Raw genomic sequence first — 14,958 nt, forward strand, 5'->3', positions numbered from 1 at the left:
ACCGTCTTCTGCTGAGCACCCACGACATGACAATGGCTAGCAGTCATACTGCACAGTCTGCTGCCAGCAAGATGTATAAAGATATATGAAGTGGATCAAAACAAGAAATAGACCAGATTTGTTTTGTATTCATTGTTTTGAGTTCTATCCCTGAGGGGGCCATTCAGTTTCTTGCAAAGCCACCCCCTTTGTTGATTTTAATTCCCTGTAAGCCAATCCTGTAAGCCATATTGTCAGTTGCCTCTCCCTCCGTTAGAGCAATGGCAGACAATTGTTCCACGCCTTTTTTCTGTGCAGACACCATACCACGGCAAGCATGGAGCCCGCTCAGATCACTTTGGCAATTAGGAGCACATTAAACACCACACGCATTATCCAGCAGTATATACAGCACCAGAACCTGGCAAAGCAAAACCGGGCGAGTAGGCGACATCAGCACGGTGATGAGAGTGATGAGGACATGGACACAGACTTCTCTCAAAGCACGGGCCTGGCAATGTGGGCATCATGGTCCTAATGGGGCAAGTTCATGCGGTGGAATGCCGATTCTGGGCTCGGGAAACAAGCAAAGACTGGTGGGACTGCACAGTGTTGCAGGGCTGGGATGATTCCCAATGGCTGCGAAACTTTCACATGCGTAAGGGCACTTTCATGGAACTTTGTGACTTGCTTTCCCCTGCCCTGAGGCGCAAGAATACCAAGATGAGAGCAGCCCTCACAGTTGAGAAGCGAGTGGCGACAGCCCTGTGGAAGCTTGCAACGCCAGACAGCTACCGGCCAGTCGGGAATCAATTTGGAGTGGGCAAACCTACTGTGGAGGTTGCTGTGATGCAAGTAGCCAACGCAATCAAAGATCTGCTGATATCAAGGGTAGTGACCCTGGGAAATGTGCAGGTCATAGTGGATGGCTTTGCTGCAATGGGATTCCCTAACTGTAGTGGGGCCATAGACAGAACCCATATCCCTATCTTGGCACCGGAGCACCAAGCCAGCGAGTACATAAACCGCAAGGGATACTTTTCAATAGTGCTGCAAGCACTGGTGGATCACAAGGGACATTTCACCAACATCAACGTGGGATGGCCAGGAAAGGTACATGACGCTTGCATCTTCAGGAACTGTTTCAAAAGCTGCAGGAAGGGACTTTATTCCCAGACCAGAAAATAACTGTTGGGGATGTTGAAATGCCTATATGTATCCTTGGGGACCCAGCCTAACCCTTGACGCCGTGGCTCATGAAGCCATACACAGGCAGCCTGGACAGTAGTCAGGAGCTGTTCAACTACAGGCTGAGCAAGTGCAGAATGGTGGTAGAATGTGCATTTGTTTAAAAGCGCGCTGGTGCAGTTTACTGACTTGGTTAGACCTCAACGAAACCAATATTCCCACTATTATTACTGCTTGCTGTGCGCTCCACAATATCTGTGAGAGTAAGACAGAGACGTTTATGGTGGGGTGGGAGGTTGAGGCAAATCGCCTGGCTGCTGCTTACGCACAGCCAGACACCAGGGCACTTAGAAGAGCACAGGAGGGTGCGGTGCTCATCAGAGAAGCTTTGAAAACCAGTTTCATGACTGGCCAGGCTACGGTGTGAAAGTTCTGTTTGTTTCTCCTTGATGGAAACCCCCCGCCCCTTGGTTCACTCTACTTCCCTGTAAGCTAACCACCCTCTCATCCTCCCTTCGATCACCGCTTGCAGAGGCAATAAAGTCACTGTTGCTTCACATTCATGCATTCTTTATTAATTCATCATACAAATAAGGGGATAACTACCAAGGTAGCCCAGGAGGGGTGTTGGAGGAGAGAAGCACAAGGAGGGATGGTGGAGGAGGGAAGGACAAGGCCACACAGCACTTAAAAAGTTTAAAACTTATTGAATGCCAGCCTTCTGTTGCTTGGGCAATCCTCTGGGGTGGAGTGGCTGGGTGGCCGGAGGCCCCCCCACCGCGTTCTTGGGCATCTGGGTGAGGAGGCTATGGAACTTGGGGAGGAGGGCGACTGGTTACACAGGGGCTGTAGTGGCGGTCTGTGCTCCTGCTGCCTTTCCTGCAGCTCAACCATACGCTGGAGCATATTAGTTTGATCCTCCAGCAGCCTCAGCATTGAATCCTGCCTCCTCTCATCACACTGCCGCCACCTTTCAGCTTCAGCCCTCTCTGCAGCCCGCCACTTACTCTCTCCAGCCCGCCACCGCTCCTCCCGGTCATTTTGTGCTTTCCTGCACTCTGACATTGTCTGCCTCCACGCATTCGTCTGTGCTCTGTCAGTGTGGGAGGACAGCATGAACTCAGAGAACATTTCATTCTGAGTACGTTTTTTTTGCCTTCTAATCTTCGCTAGCCTCTGGGAAGGAGAAGATCCTGTGATCCTTGAAACACATGCAGCTGGTGGAGGATAAAAAAAGGGACAGTGGTATTTAAAAAGACACATTTTATAGAACAATGGGTACACTCTTTTACGGTAAACCTTGCTGTTAACATTACATACATAGCACATGTGCTTTCATTCCAAGGTCGCATTTTGCCTCCCCCCACCGCATGGCTAGCCCCTCATCCCTCCCCTCTCCCCACGGCTAACAGCGGGGAACATTTCTGTTCAGCTACAGGCAAACAGCCCAGCAGGAACGGGCACCTCTGAATGTCCCCTTAAGAAAAGCACCCTATTTCAACCAGGTGACCATGAATGATATCACTCTCTTGAGGATAACACAGAGAGATAAAGAACGGATGTTGTTTGAATGCCAGCAAACATACACTGCAATGCTTTGTTCTACAATGATTCCCAAGTACGTGCTACTGGCCTGGAGTGGTAAAGTATCCTACCATGGTGAATGGAATAAGGCTGCCCTCCCCAGAAACCTTTTGCAAAGGCTTTGGGAGTACATCCAGGAGAGCCGCGAATGCCAGGGCAAATTAATCATTAAACATGCTTGCTTTTAAACCATGTATAGTATTTTAAAAGGTACACTCACCAGAGGTCCCTTCTCCACCTGGCGGGTCCAGGAGGCAGCCTTGGGTGGGATCGGGGGAGCACTGGCTCCAGGTCCAGGGTGAGAAACAGTTCCTGGCTGTCGGGAAAACCGGTTTCTCCGCTTGCTTGCTGTGAGCTATCTACAACTTCATCATCATCATCTTCCTTGTCCCCAAAACCTGCTTCTGTGTTGCCTCCATCTCCATTGAAAGAGTCAAACAACACGGCTGGGGTAGTGGTGGCTGAACCCCCTAAAATGGCATGCAGCTCATCATAGAAGCGGCATGTTTGGGGCTCTGACCCGGAGCGGCCGTTCGCCTCTCTGGTTTTCTGGTAGGCTTGCCTCAGCTCCTTCAGTTTCATGCGGCACTGCTTTGGGTCCCTGTTATGGCCTCTGTCCTTCATGCCCTGGGAGATTTTGACAAATGTTTTGGCATTTCGAAAACTGGAACGGAGTTCTGATAGCACGGATTCCTCTCCCCATACAGTGATCAGATCCTGTACCTCCCGTTTGGTCCATGCTGGAGCTCTTTTGCGATTCTGGGACTCCATAATGGTCACCTCTGCTGATGAGCTCTGCATGGTCACCTGCAGCTTGCCACGCTGGCCAAACAGGAAATTGAAATTCAAAAGTTCGTGGGCCTTTTCCTGTCTACCTGGCCAGTGCATCCGAGTTGAGAGTGCTGTCCAGAGCGGTCACAATGGAGCACTCTGGGATAGCTCACGGAGGCCAATACCATCTAATTGTGTCCACAGTACCCCGAATTCGACCCAGCAATTCGATTTCAGTGCTAATCCCCTTGTCGGGGGTGGAGTAAGGAAATCGATTTTAAGAACCCTTTAAGTCGAAAAAAAGGGCTTCGTCGTGTGGACGGGTGCAGGGTTAAATCGATTTAATGCTGTTAAATTCGACCTCAACTCCTAGTGTAGACCAAGGCTAATAGGGACAGCCAGCCTGTCCTGCTTGCAGCATGCTCCCTTTGTGTATCTGGCAGCCTGGGTGTCAGCTTCTGTCTGCTGCTGACAACCCACTCCCCACACTGCTCCTTCCTGAGGCCAGCATTCTTTACATGGAGAATTCCCTTTGATCCTAGGCTTGGCCTTGGGAAGACTAACCTGTTCTAGCCTGAATAGAGCCTTATGAGCTATTCTCCAGTTAACAGATTTTCCATTGTTTCCTCCAGGACTCTTACCTGGCTCATTGTTTTATCTTGCCTGTTGGTTTTCTGTAACAACTCCCTTTGATTCAACTTCTGGCTCTCAGGAAGGTTGCTATCAAAAAGGTAACCTGAGGGGAATGTGTGGTGGTGATGGATGTTTGTTTGTTTTTGTTTTTATTTAAAAAACCACCCATAATTCCTTCATTCTTCACAGAGGAGGACACCCATTACCAGACAAGCTACATTTCCAGTCATTCTTTATAGTTCCTAAAATCTGATGTAACTCACACCTTGTACAAGCTTATAATTGTATCATAAAAGTGTGAGTCTCTAAAAAACAGAAAACACTTTTACCCAGAATTATATTTATTTTAGATAAGGAACAAAAGTAAAATCTCTCTCATGGAGAGAGCATACAGTGGTTGTTGTTTTGACCGTCTCCACTGAACTCTGAGAACAAAACAGCTGCTGAACTCAATGCATGGAGAGTACTTAGAGCTCTAAAGTTTCAGTATACAGAAAACAAGGCTACATACAGCACATGCAAAACCAGCCAGAAAGATAACAACTCACAGTAGGAGTGAGGATGCTGCACGACGCATTGTAGGATACCTTCATTGAATTACTTTGTGACTTTGTCCTTACCCATAACTATTTTACATTTGGGGACAATGTATACCTTCAGATCAGCGGCACTGCTATGGGTACCCGTATGGCCCCACAGTATGCCAACATTTTTATGGCTGACTTAGAACAACGCTTCCTCAGCTCTCATCCCCTAACGCCCCTACTCTACTTGCGCTATATTGATGACATCTTCATCATCTGGACCCATGGAAAAGAAGCCCTTGAGGAATTCCACCATGATTTCAACAATTTCCATCCCACCATCAACCTCAGCCTGGTCCAGTCCACACAAGAGATCCACTTCCTGGACGCTACAGTGCTAATAAACGATGGTCACATAAACACCACCCTACACCGGAAACCTACTGACCGCTATTCCTACCTACATGCCTCCAGCTTTCAGCCAGACCACACCACATGATCCATCGTCTACAGCCACGCTCTGTGATACAACCGCATTTGCTCCAACCCCTCAGACAGAGACAAACACCTACAAGATCTCTATCAAGCATTCTTACAACTACAATACCCACCTGCGGAAGTGAAGAAACAGATTGATAGAGCCAGAAGAGTTCCCAGAAGTCACCTACTACAGGACAGGCCTAACAAAGAAAATAACAGAACGCCACTAGCCGTCACCTTCAGCCCCCAACTAAAACCCCTCCAATGCATTATTAAGGATCTACAACCTATCCTGAAGGATGACCCAACACTCTCACAAATCTCGGGAGACAGGCCAGTCCTTGCCTACAGACAGCCCCCCAACCTGAAGCAAATACTCACCAGCAACCACATACCACACAAAAGAACCACTAACCCAGGGACCTAACCTTGCAACAAAGCCCATTGCCAACTGTGCCCACATATCTATTCAGGGGACACCATCACAGGGCCTAATAACATCAGCCACACTATCATAGGCTCGTTCACTTGCACATCCATCAATGTGATATATGCCATCATGTGCTAGCAATGCCCCTCTGCCATGTACATTGGTCAAACTGGACAGTCTCTACGTAAAAGAATAAATGAACACAAATCAGATGTCAAGAATTATAACATTCATAAACCAGTCGGAGAACACTTCAATTTCTCTGGTCACGTGATTACAGACATGAAAGTTGCGATATTACAACAAAAAAACTTCAAATCCAGACTCCAGCGAGAAACTGTTGAATTGGAATTCATTTGCAAATTGGATACTATTAACTTAGGCTTGAATAGAGACTGGGAGTGGCTAAGTCATTATGCAAGGTAACCTATTTCTCCTTGTTTTTTCCTACCACTCCGCCCCCCTCAGATGTTCTTGTTAAACCCTGGATTTGTGCTGGAAATGGCCCACCTTGATTATCATACACATTGTAAGGAGAGTGGTCACTTTAGATAAGCTATTACCAGCAGGAGTGTGGGGTGGGGGGAGGTATTTTTTCATGCTTTGTGTGTATAAAAAGATCTTCTACACTTTCCACAGTATGCATCCGATGAAGTGAGCTGTAGCTCACGAAAGCTTATGCTCAAATAAATTGGTTAGTCTCTAAGGTGCCACAAGTACTCCTTTTCTTTTTGCGAATACAGACTAACAAGGCTGTTACTCTGAAACCTGTCATTATGCAAGGCATTGCATTTAGCCGTATGGAGTGGAAATCTATCAACTGCATGAAAAAACTTGTACAGATACAGACAGACATCATCTTCCTTTCCAAATGCAAACAGATGGACATTGTACCAAAAGGACTGAAGGTAAAAAATCCATTACAATCTACATACCACACAGACTATGCTGACAGCTTGTGCCACACGCTCTCAAAGAAACTGCGGAATCACCTGATCAACATCCTCTACAGCAAACAGGGAAAGATTAAGAATGAGCTCTCAAAAATGGATACTCTCATAAAAAAACAACCTTCCACACAAACTTCCTCGTGGCTGGACTTTACTAAAACTAGACAAGCCATTTACAACACACGCTTTGCTTCTCTAGAAAAGAAAAAGGACACTAAACTTTCTAAACTACTACATGCCACAAGGGGCCACAGCAATGGTTCCCTCAACCCACCCAGCAATATTGTTAACCTATCCAACTATACTCTCAGCCCAGCAGAAGCAGCTGTCCTATCTCGGGGCCTCTCCTTCTGCCCCTCCACTCCCACGAACATGATACAGTTCTGTGGTGACCTAGAATCCTATTTTTGACGTCTCCGACTCAAGGCATATTTCCAACATACCTCTGAACAACATACTAATCCACAGAGACCTCCCTACCAACACTACAAAAAGAAGGATTCTAGGTGGACTCCTCCTAAAGGTCGAAACAGCAGACTGGACTTCTACACAGAGTGCTTCCGCCGACGTGCACGGGCTGAAATTGTGGAAAAGCAGCATCACTTGCCCCATAACCTCAGCCGTGCGGAACACGATGCCATCCACAGCCTCAGAAACAACTCTGACATCATAATCAAAAAGGCTGACAAAGGAGGTGCTGTTGTCATCATGAATAGGTCGGAATATGAACAAGAGGCTGCTCGGCAGCTCTCCAGCACCACTTTCTACAAGCCATTACCCTCTGATCCCACTGAGAGTTACCAAAAGAAACTACAGCATTTGCTCAAGAAACTCCCTGAAAAAGCACAAGATCAAATCCACACAGACACACCCCTGGAACCCCGACCTGGGATATTCTATCTACTACCCAAGATCCATAAACCTGGAAATCCTGGCGCCCCATCATTTCAGTCATTGGCACCCTGACAGCAGGATTGTCTGGCTATGTAGACTCCCTCCTCAGGCCCTATGCTACCAGCACTCCCAGCTACCTTCGAGACACCACTGACTTCCTGAGGAAACTACAATCCATCGGTGATCTTCCTGATAACACCATCCTGGCCACTATGGATGTAGAAGCCTTCTACACCAACATTCCACACAAAGATGGACTACAAGCCGTCAAGAACACTATCCCCGATAATGTCACGGCTAACCTGGTGGCTGAACTTTGTGACTTTGTCCTTACCCATAACTATTTTACATTTGGGGACAATGTATACCTTCAGATCAGCGGCACTGCTATGGGTACCCGTATGGCCCCACAGTATGCCAACATTTTTATGGCTGACTTAGAACACTGCTTCCTCAGCTCTCGTCCCCTAACGCCCCTACTCTACTTGCGCTATATTGATGACATCTTCATCATCTGGACCCATGGAAAAGAAGCCCTTGAGGAATTCCACCATAATTTCAACAATTTCCATCCCACCATCAACCTCAGCCTGGTCCAGTCCACACAAGAGATCCACTTCCTGGACACTACAGTGGTAATAAACGATGGTCATATAAACACCACCCTACACCGGAAACCTACTGACCGCTATTCCTACCTACATGCCTCCAGCTTTCACCCTGACCACACCACACGATCCATTGTCTACAGCCAAGCTCTGTGATACAACCGCATTTGCTCCAACCCCTCAGACAGAGACAAACACCTACAAGATCTCTATCAAGCATTCTTACAACTACAATACCCACCTGCGGAAGTGAAGAAACAGATTGATAGAGCCAGAAGAGTTCCGAGAAGTCACCTACTACAGGACAGGCCTAACAAAGAAAATAACAGAACGCCACTAGCCATCACCTTCAGCCCCCAACTAAAACCCCTCCAATGCATTATTAAGGATCTACAACCTATCCTGAAGGATGACCCAACACTCTCACAAATCTCGGGAGACAGGCCAGTCCTTGCCTACAGACAGCCCCCCAACCTGAAGCAAATACTCACCAGCAACCACATACCACACAAAAGAACCACTAACCCAGGGACCTAACCTTGCAACAAAGCCCATTGCCAACTGTGCCCACATATCTATTCAGGGGACACCATCACGGGGCCTAATAACATCAGCCACACTATCATAGGCTCGCTCACGTGCACATCCACCAATGTGATATATGCCATCATGTGCCAGCAATGCCCCTCTGCCATGTACATTGGTCAAACCGGACAGTCTCTACGTAAAAGAATAAATGGACACAAATCCGATGTTAGGATCCTGATCCAAACACCCATGAAAGTTGATAGACTGCTTTGAGTTTTGGATCGGGACTTACTTGAGACTCAAGTGCAGTATTCTGCCTTAGTTTGGGGGTCCTTCCCCCTAGCCTAACAAGCAATTTCATAACCGTATTTCATCTCCTACTCCTGCTGGTGTAGATATGCTAGGGAGCAATCAGTCAGCTACCTGGTTCTGCTACCTTGAACAGTGAGTGACAGTCAATAGCCCTTCAGGGTAAAGTGTTACCTGTGATGTGAGCATTGTTTTCCTTCCTTGCTTGGAGTCACTACAGCAGAGGTTTCAAATTTTGCCTCAAATCAAGGCTGCTCTGCCAGGAACACTAGGGCTGCAGATGTTTTGCACATAACTTTACAGGTGGAAAATGACAGTATTTGCTTGTACATTTATCTTTCATGAGTGGTGAATTAGATATGTTACCTGTTCGATTTCACCAGCAATAAGAATGGACACTAATCAGCTATGTCCTCCTCTGCAACTACCAGAACAAGATGGCATTTTAGGACTTTTTAGGGCCACATTTGACCCTCAGGCTGGAGGATGGGCACCCTTGCATTAAGAGTGCACAATGGTCTAAATTATTTCCCCAGAAAGTACTAGTGCAACTCTCAAGCCCTTTGCTAGCCAAATGCTACTTTTCTACTGTGGATTATTTAATTCCTAGTGAGAACAGATTCTGGTTCAGGTGCAAGATGGTCTGTGTGAAGACAGTACAGTGGTGGGAGAGAAGTCAGGGGACATATTACCTACGCTGTTTTGAATCAGAATATCATCCTTTGCCCACTGATGTAAACTGGCATTGATCAACTCTTGTATGTGTCAGTTTCACTGACCCTCTTTCAGATATCAGTCTTCACTAAGTCAGCGTCTCCTTGAGGGACTATCCTCTGAGGATACTGCTCAAGAAATCTCTGTCTGAATTCTAAGCTCTGTAAGACTGATTCTGACATGTGTCTCCAAGACAGTGAAGGGTTTTCATTGTCTGGCATCCACCCAACTCTGTTTTCTTTGATTTTTTTGCTAAGTCAGTTAATGGTACCATCGAAGACTGCAGCTTGCAAAGTAGGGTATACATTTTGTGGTCACCCAAGGAATGTTGCAATATGCTTTTTCGCTTGGGACTGAGGATTGTTTCTGAAGCTCCCAGTTGTGGCATCTAGGCACTATGTATTGGGACAGGTTTTATTTTTCTAAACTGATCTGGTCTCCCCTCCCCTTCCAAGGAAATCTGTACTTTTGTCTAGTCACATTTCCTAAGATAAACTTCATACGGCTAAATTCAGTGCCTTGCATAATGACAGGTTTCAGAGTAGCAGCCGTGTTAGTCTGTATTCGCAAAAAGAAAAGGAGTACTTGTGGCACCTTAGAGACTAACCAATTTATTTGAGCATAAGCTTTTGTGAGCTACAGCTCACTTCATTGGATGCACTGAATGCATCCGATGAAGTGAGCTGTAGCTCACGAAAGCTTATGCTCAAATAAATGTTAGTCTCTAAGGTGCCGTAAGTACTCCTTTTCTTTTTAAGATAAACTTGTAGCCCTTTTAGTAGTTTCTGCTGTTCCCTCCAGGCCATGTGCTAGCTCATTCAAGTATGCAGCTGCAAAGACATCCTACCCTCGGAGAGCATCCCACAGGCAATGAAAGGTCATCGAAGGCCACATTGCATTGCTTTGAATTAATCAATTTGGGACATTTTTTGCCTTCTATAATTTGATATGGAAATCTTACTGAGGCTACAGATTCCATAAGGCCCCAGAATTTGTGCAGAATCAGGCCCCGGAATCTGGCTTTCATGGCAAATGTAAAGCCAGAATTATAATTTTGAAAAGAAAACTCTTCAAATATGAACTGACTAAATCAACAGCATGACATCTGTCTGAGTCTGCAGGGAGCCTGAAACAATAGATCTGAGATGTGAACTGCCGCATGCATGGTTAACTCTATAGCCTAAAGATGGTTGTTTTAATGTCAACATTAACTATTTTAATTCTGATCACTGCAGCATAAATGTCCAACTAATGTGCATAGTCCACGCGCCCAAGCTATCTCCCTTGCCTTCCCAGGCACCAACAGCTGTTCACTACCCAGCTTTCATAACATACAGTTTCCCCCTGATAATGCCTGAGTGCAGTCATGTGTTATCAATGCAAAAAGTTGCAGCTCTCTGAAAATTTAGGGGCAGAGTAAAACAAATTGAACCTGTTTAGAAAAATCTCCCAAGATATTCTGTACATCTATGTTCATTCTCATTAAATTCTAACATGGAGATTTTTACTCAGTTAAGTTGAAGCTGAATAGAAAATTTCTAATCTGCTGCACTGGAGTACTGTAGACACCAGGGGGGACCCTACTACAGAATCTATGTTCACTGTACAATTAACCTGGACTCTTAACTGGATTTTACCCCAAACTCCCTACTATCCACACAGAAAAACCGCTGACCCAAGTTTGGAGGTGCTTTAAGACTGGCTAGCTGACCCAGCTGAGGATATAGCTTAGATTGCAGGCTCTGCTTTAACTCTGGCTGGAACCACCCACTTTGCAGTAAGGATGCTGGCAAAACCACTCAAGTGCTGATCATCCTCCAGTACCTATCCCACAAGCCCCCCCAAAAATCAGACAAGTTCTCCCAAAATTAACACAGTTGACAGGGAATGAATCCTAGAGCCTCTCAGCACAAAGAACCATGCATTATGCCCCCAGACACACATGGGCAAGTGCAGAAACAGTGACGTAGGTAGGGCTTTGCTGTGGGGACACTCATGCCTAGGCTAGGGTAACCCAGGGCTCAGACCTGGGAGCCAATCACTTGGGTTAACTGTGCAGTGAAGACTTACAATTCAGCTTACCACACAGTATGCAGGACCTTAATGTTAATGCCCCTTTCTTCTTGCATACCACAATCTGAGGACTGACCTAACTAATACGGAAGGGCTCTAACCTTATCATAGAACCATAGCGTTAGAAAGGACCATAAGCGTCATCTAGTCTAAACCCCTGCCAAGATACAGGATTTCTTGTGTCTAAACCATCCAAGACAGATGGCTATCCAGCCTCTTTTTGGAAACCTCCAGTGAGGGAGCTTCCATGACTTCCCTAGGCAGCTTGTTCCATTGTCCTACTGTTCTTACAGTTAGGAAGTGTTTCCAGAGATTTAATCTAAATCTGCTATGCTGTAGTGTGAACCCATTGCTTCTTCTCCTGCCCTCTGCGGCAAGAGAGAGAAACTTTTCTCCATCTTTTTTATGGCAGCCTTTCAAGTATTTGAAGACTGCTATCATATCCCCCCTTAATCTCCTCTTTTCCAAACTAAACATACCCAGTTCCATCAGCCTTTGCTCATACGGCTTGCATTCCATCCTTTTGATCATCTTTGTTGCTCGCCTCTGGATCCTTTCCAGCTTCTCTACATCCTTTGTATACATTGGTGACAAAAATTATACACAGTACTCCAGATGAGGCCTAACCAGCTCTGAGTAAAGTGATACCATCACCTCCCATGACTTGCATGCTATGCCTCTGTTAATGCAACTCAAAATTTCATTTGCTTTTTTGCAACAGCATTGCATTGCTGACTCATGTTGAGGTTGTGATCTACCACAACTACCAAATCCTTCTCAGCAGTGCTGCTGCCCAGACAGTTTCCCCCCATTCTGTATTTGTGTATTTGGTTTTTCTTCCGTAAGTGTAGCACCTTTCATTTTGTTAGCTATAGCCTAGTTCTCCAATTTATCAAGATCCCTCTGAATTTTAGCACCATTCTCCAAAGTGTTTGTAAACACCCACCCCCAGCTTTGTGTTATCAGCAAATTTGATCAGTAGGCTCTCTATTCCTACATCTAGATTATTAATAAAGATGTTACATAACACCAGACCCAAAACAGATCCCTGTGGAACCCCACTTGAGACCTCCTTCCAATCTGACATCATTCAATTTTAGTTACTCTTTGTTTGTGGTTGTTTAACCAATTATATATCCACTTAATAGTAGTTCCACCGAGCCTGCAGTTCTCCAGCTTATTTATGAGACTTATTTATGTCATGTGGGACTGTGTCAAAAGCCTTGCTAAAGTGCAGGTATATTATATCCACCACATTCCCCCTATCCACCAAACCAGTTACCTTGTCAAAGAAGAAAATCCAGCTGGTTTGGTATGATTTGTTCTTAGTAAATCTATGCTGGTTGCTAGCGATCACTCTTCATCCTCCAGGTATTGGCATATTGAATGTTTTATCTGTTGCTCTAATAGCTTCCCAGGTATCGAGGTCAGGCTGACTGGTCTATAGTTCCCTGGCTCCTCCTTTTTCGGCTTTTTAAAGATGGGCACTATGTTAGCCCTTCCTCTCTTCATTATGGTATTCACTCTAATCCAGAGCTCCCCCATCCTCTGCTTATTCATTATGGCTACTGTGTGATTTCTGTGGCTTTTAGGGTATCTTTTGAAAATCTATTCTGCCTGACATTTCCTGTTTCAAAGTTGAAAATGCTGTCAAGATATCTCTTGTTTTTCTCACTGTACCTCCCTGAAGTAACAGGGTAAAATCTTTCTAGGTGTTTTCAGGGATGTCATACTTACCCCAACTAGTCTATGTTCTCCTTATAGTTGTATTAATGCCTTTCCTTTAGGAAGTTTATGTTGAAGGCCTGCCAGTTTTTGCTCCCTTGAGAGGGTAAATCTCTTAACTGATGGGCCTTGTCTGCTGAAGAATTATGACTGACTACACTGGCAGGATGAAGAAATGTTTGCTAGCCTTTTATACTTAAAGGGATAGATGTTTGCTGGTGTTTTACGATTAAAGCAATATAACACTTCTGCAGAACAGAAGTATACACTTAGGAGTATATTCTCAGTGTGTTGCATGGGCTCTTTGCCATCCAACTCCCATTAGCAATAACACCCAGCACATGAAGATTAATATATATGCCAGTAGGTATAAATTGTTCATGCACTGTGCAGGAATTTTTAGCTATGCATATGAAACTCTAACCAACATTAATAGGAGTCTCACTTTTCAAATCCTGCCTCATTCTTTGGGGGTTAATTTTAAGAGTTTCTAGGGGGTTCAGAGTACTACTTTTAATTATTTGGAGATTGTTTTCCAGATTGAAACTATGCCTTCTACTACTACATGGCAGTTTCTTTAGTTCTAAATCAAGTTTTTTTTGCCAAGTGCCTTTGTTTTGTTTTTGGAAAATTCAGCAAACCACTGGAATAAAAAGAATGTGAGGGAAATGAAGGAGAGAGAATCCATTTAATCTGTTTGGGAGATAATGCTAACAGGTTCAATAGAAACCTGTTTTATACTTCCCCATTGCTACTTTTTTTTCCTTCAAAAGACACACGTACTGAGGGCCTGATCCAAAGAGTTTAAATTCATGCTTAACGTAAAACATGGGACTATTGCTGCCGGAGTAACCCTGTTTTTTGAAGCAGAACTACTTCTGTCCAATCTTAGGTCTTTTGGGCTTTGGGGAACCCTCTCAGAACTGCCTCCAAAATCTTAGGTCTCGACTGTTGGTATTGCCTCCACCACGGGTGATGTAACTGCCATGCCGGCAATGCACAACAAGCGTCAGTGAGTGACACTGACTAAAACAAAGGAAGAGTGCAGAGGTGTATCCTGCCTGGGCAGGGGCCAAACAGAATAGTTCCTGAGCTCAGCCGTTGTCCATATTCACTTAAATGATCTATTCCTTAACCAAAAAGGAAAAAAATGATGTTTGGGGGGTGGGGGAGGCAGAGAGACTTACACGGGGGTTCTGTGATCAGCTGAGAGGAAAATATCAGGCTTTACAATTTGCCACTGTGTCTCTCACACCACCCACAATCAGCTGAGCATGCTCTAACCTGTAATGGTGCTTGTTGCTCCACGTAATTAAATGGAAGGGAGGCAGATCACTGGCATAGGTGCAGTCACAAAACCCTTAAGTATCTGTGTTGGTATGCGCCCCGCTCAAGGCCGTCCTTACCCGTACGCAGCTGCGTGCTGCTCCAGCCCCTGCTCCGCTTCTTCTCCATGGTCCCCGCCCCCCACTCCACCCCTTCCCCAAAGCCCCAGCTCCGCCCCCCCCTTCCCGCCCCCACTCCCCCGAGGACTCACCGGCGGCGGTAAGTGGAGCGAGCCGGCCGCA

General features: G+C 45.7%; 1 long non-coding RNA gene across 1 annotated transcript; it reads right to left on the bottom strand.

Moving 5' to 3' along the window:
• Positions 1-1,742: 1,742 nt before the first annotated feature.
• Positions 1,743-14,853, bottom strand: LOC125627820 (uncharacterized). The gene is made up of 3 exons (XR_012666128.1): positions 14,797-14,853; positions 2,972-3,378; positions 1,743-2,384 (listed from the first exon to the last, which is right to left on the bottom strand). It is a non-coding gene; the product is annotated as an uncharacterized LOC125627820 (long non-coding RNA).
• Positions 14,854-14,958: the final 105 nt, after the last annotated feature.

Source organism: Caretta caretta, chromosome 1, assembly GCF_965140235.1.
Source record: "Caretta caretta isolate rCarCar2 chromosome 1, rCarCar1.hap1, whole genome shotgun sequence".
Classification (NCBI taxonomy): Eukaryota; Metazoa; Chordata; order Testudines; family Cheloniidae; genus Caretta; species Caretta caretta.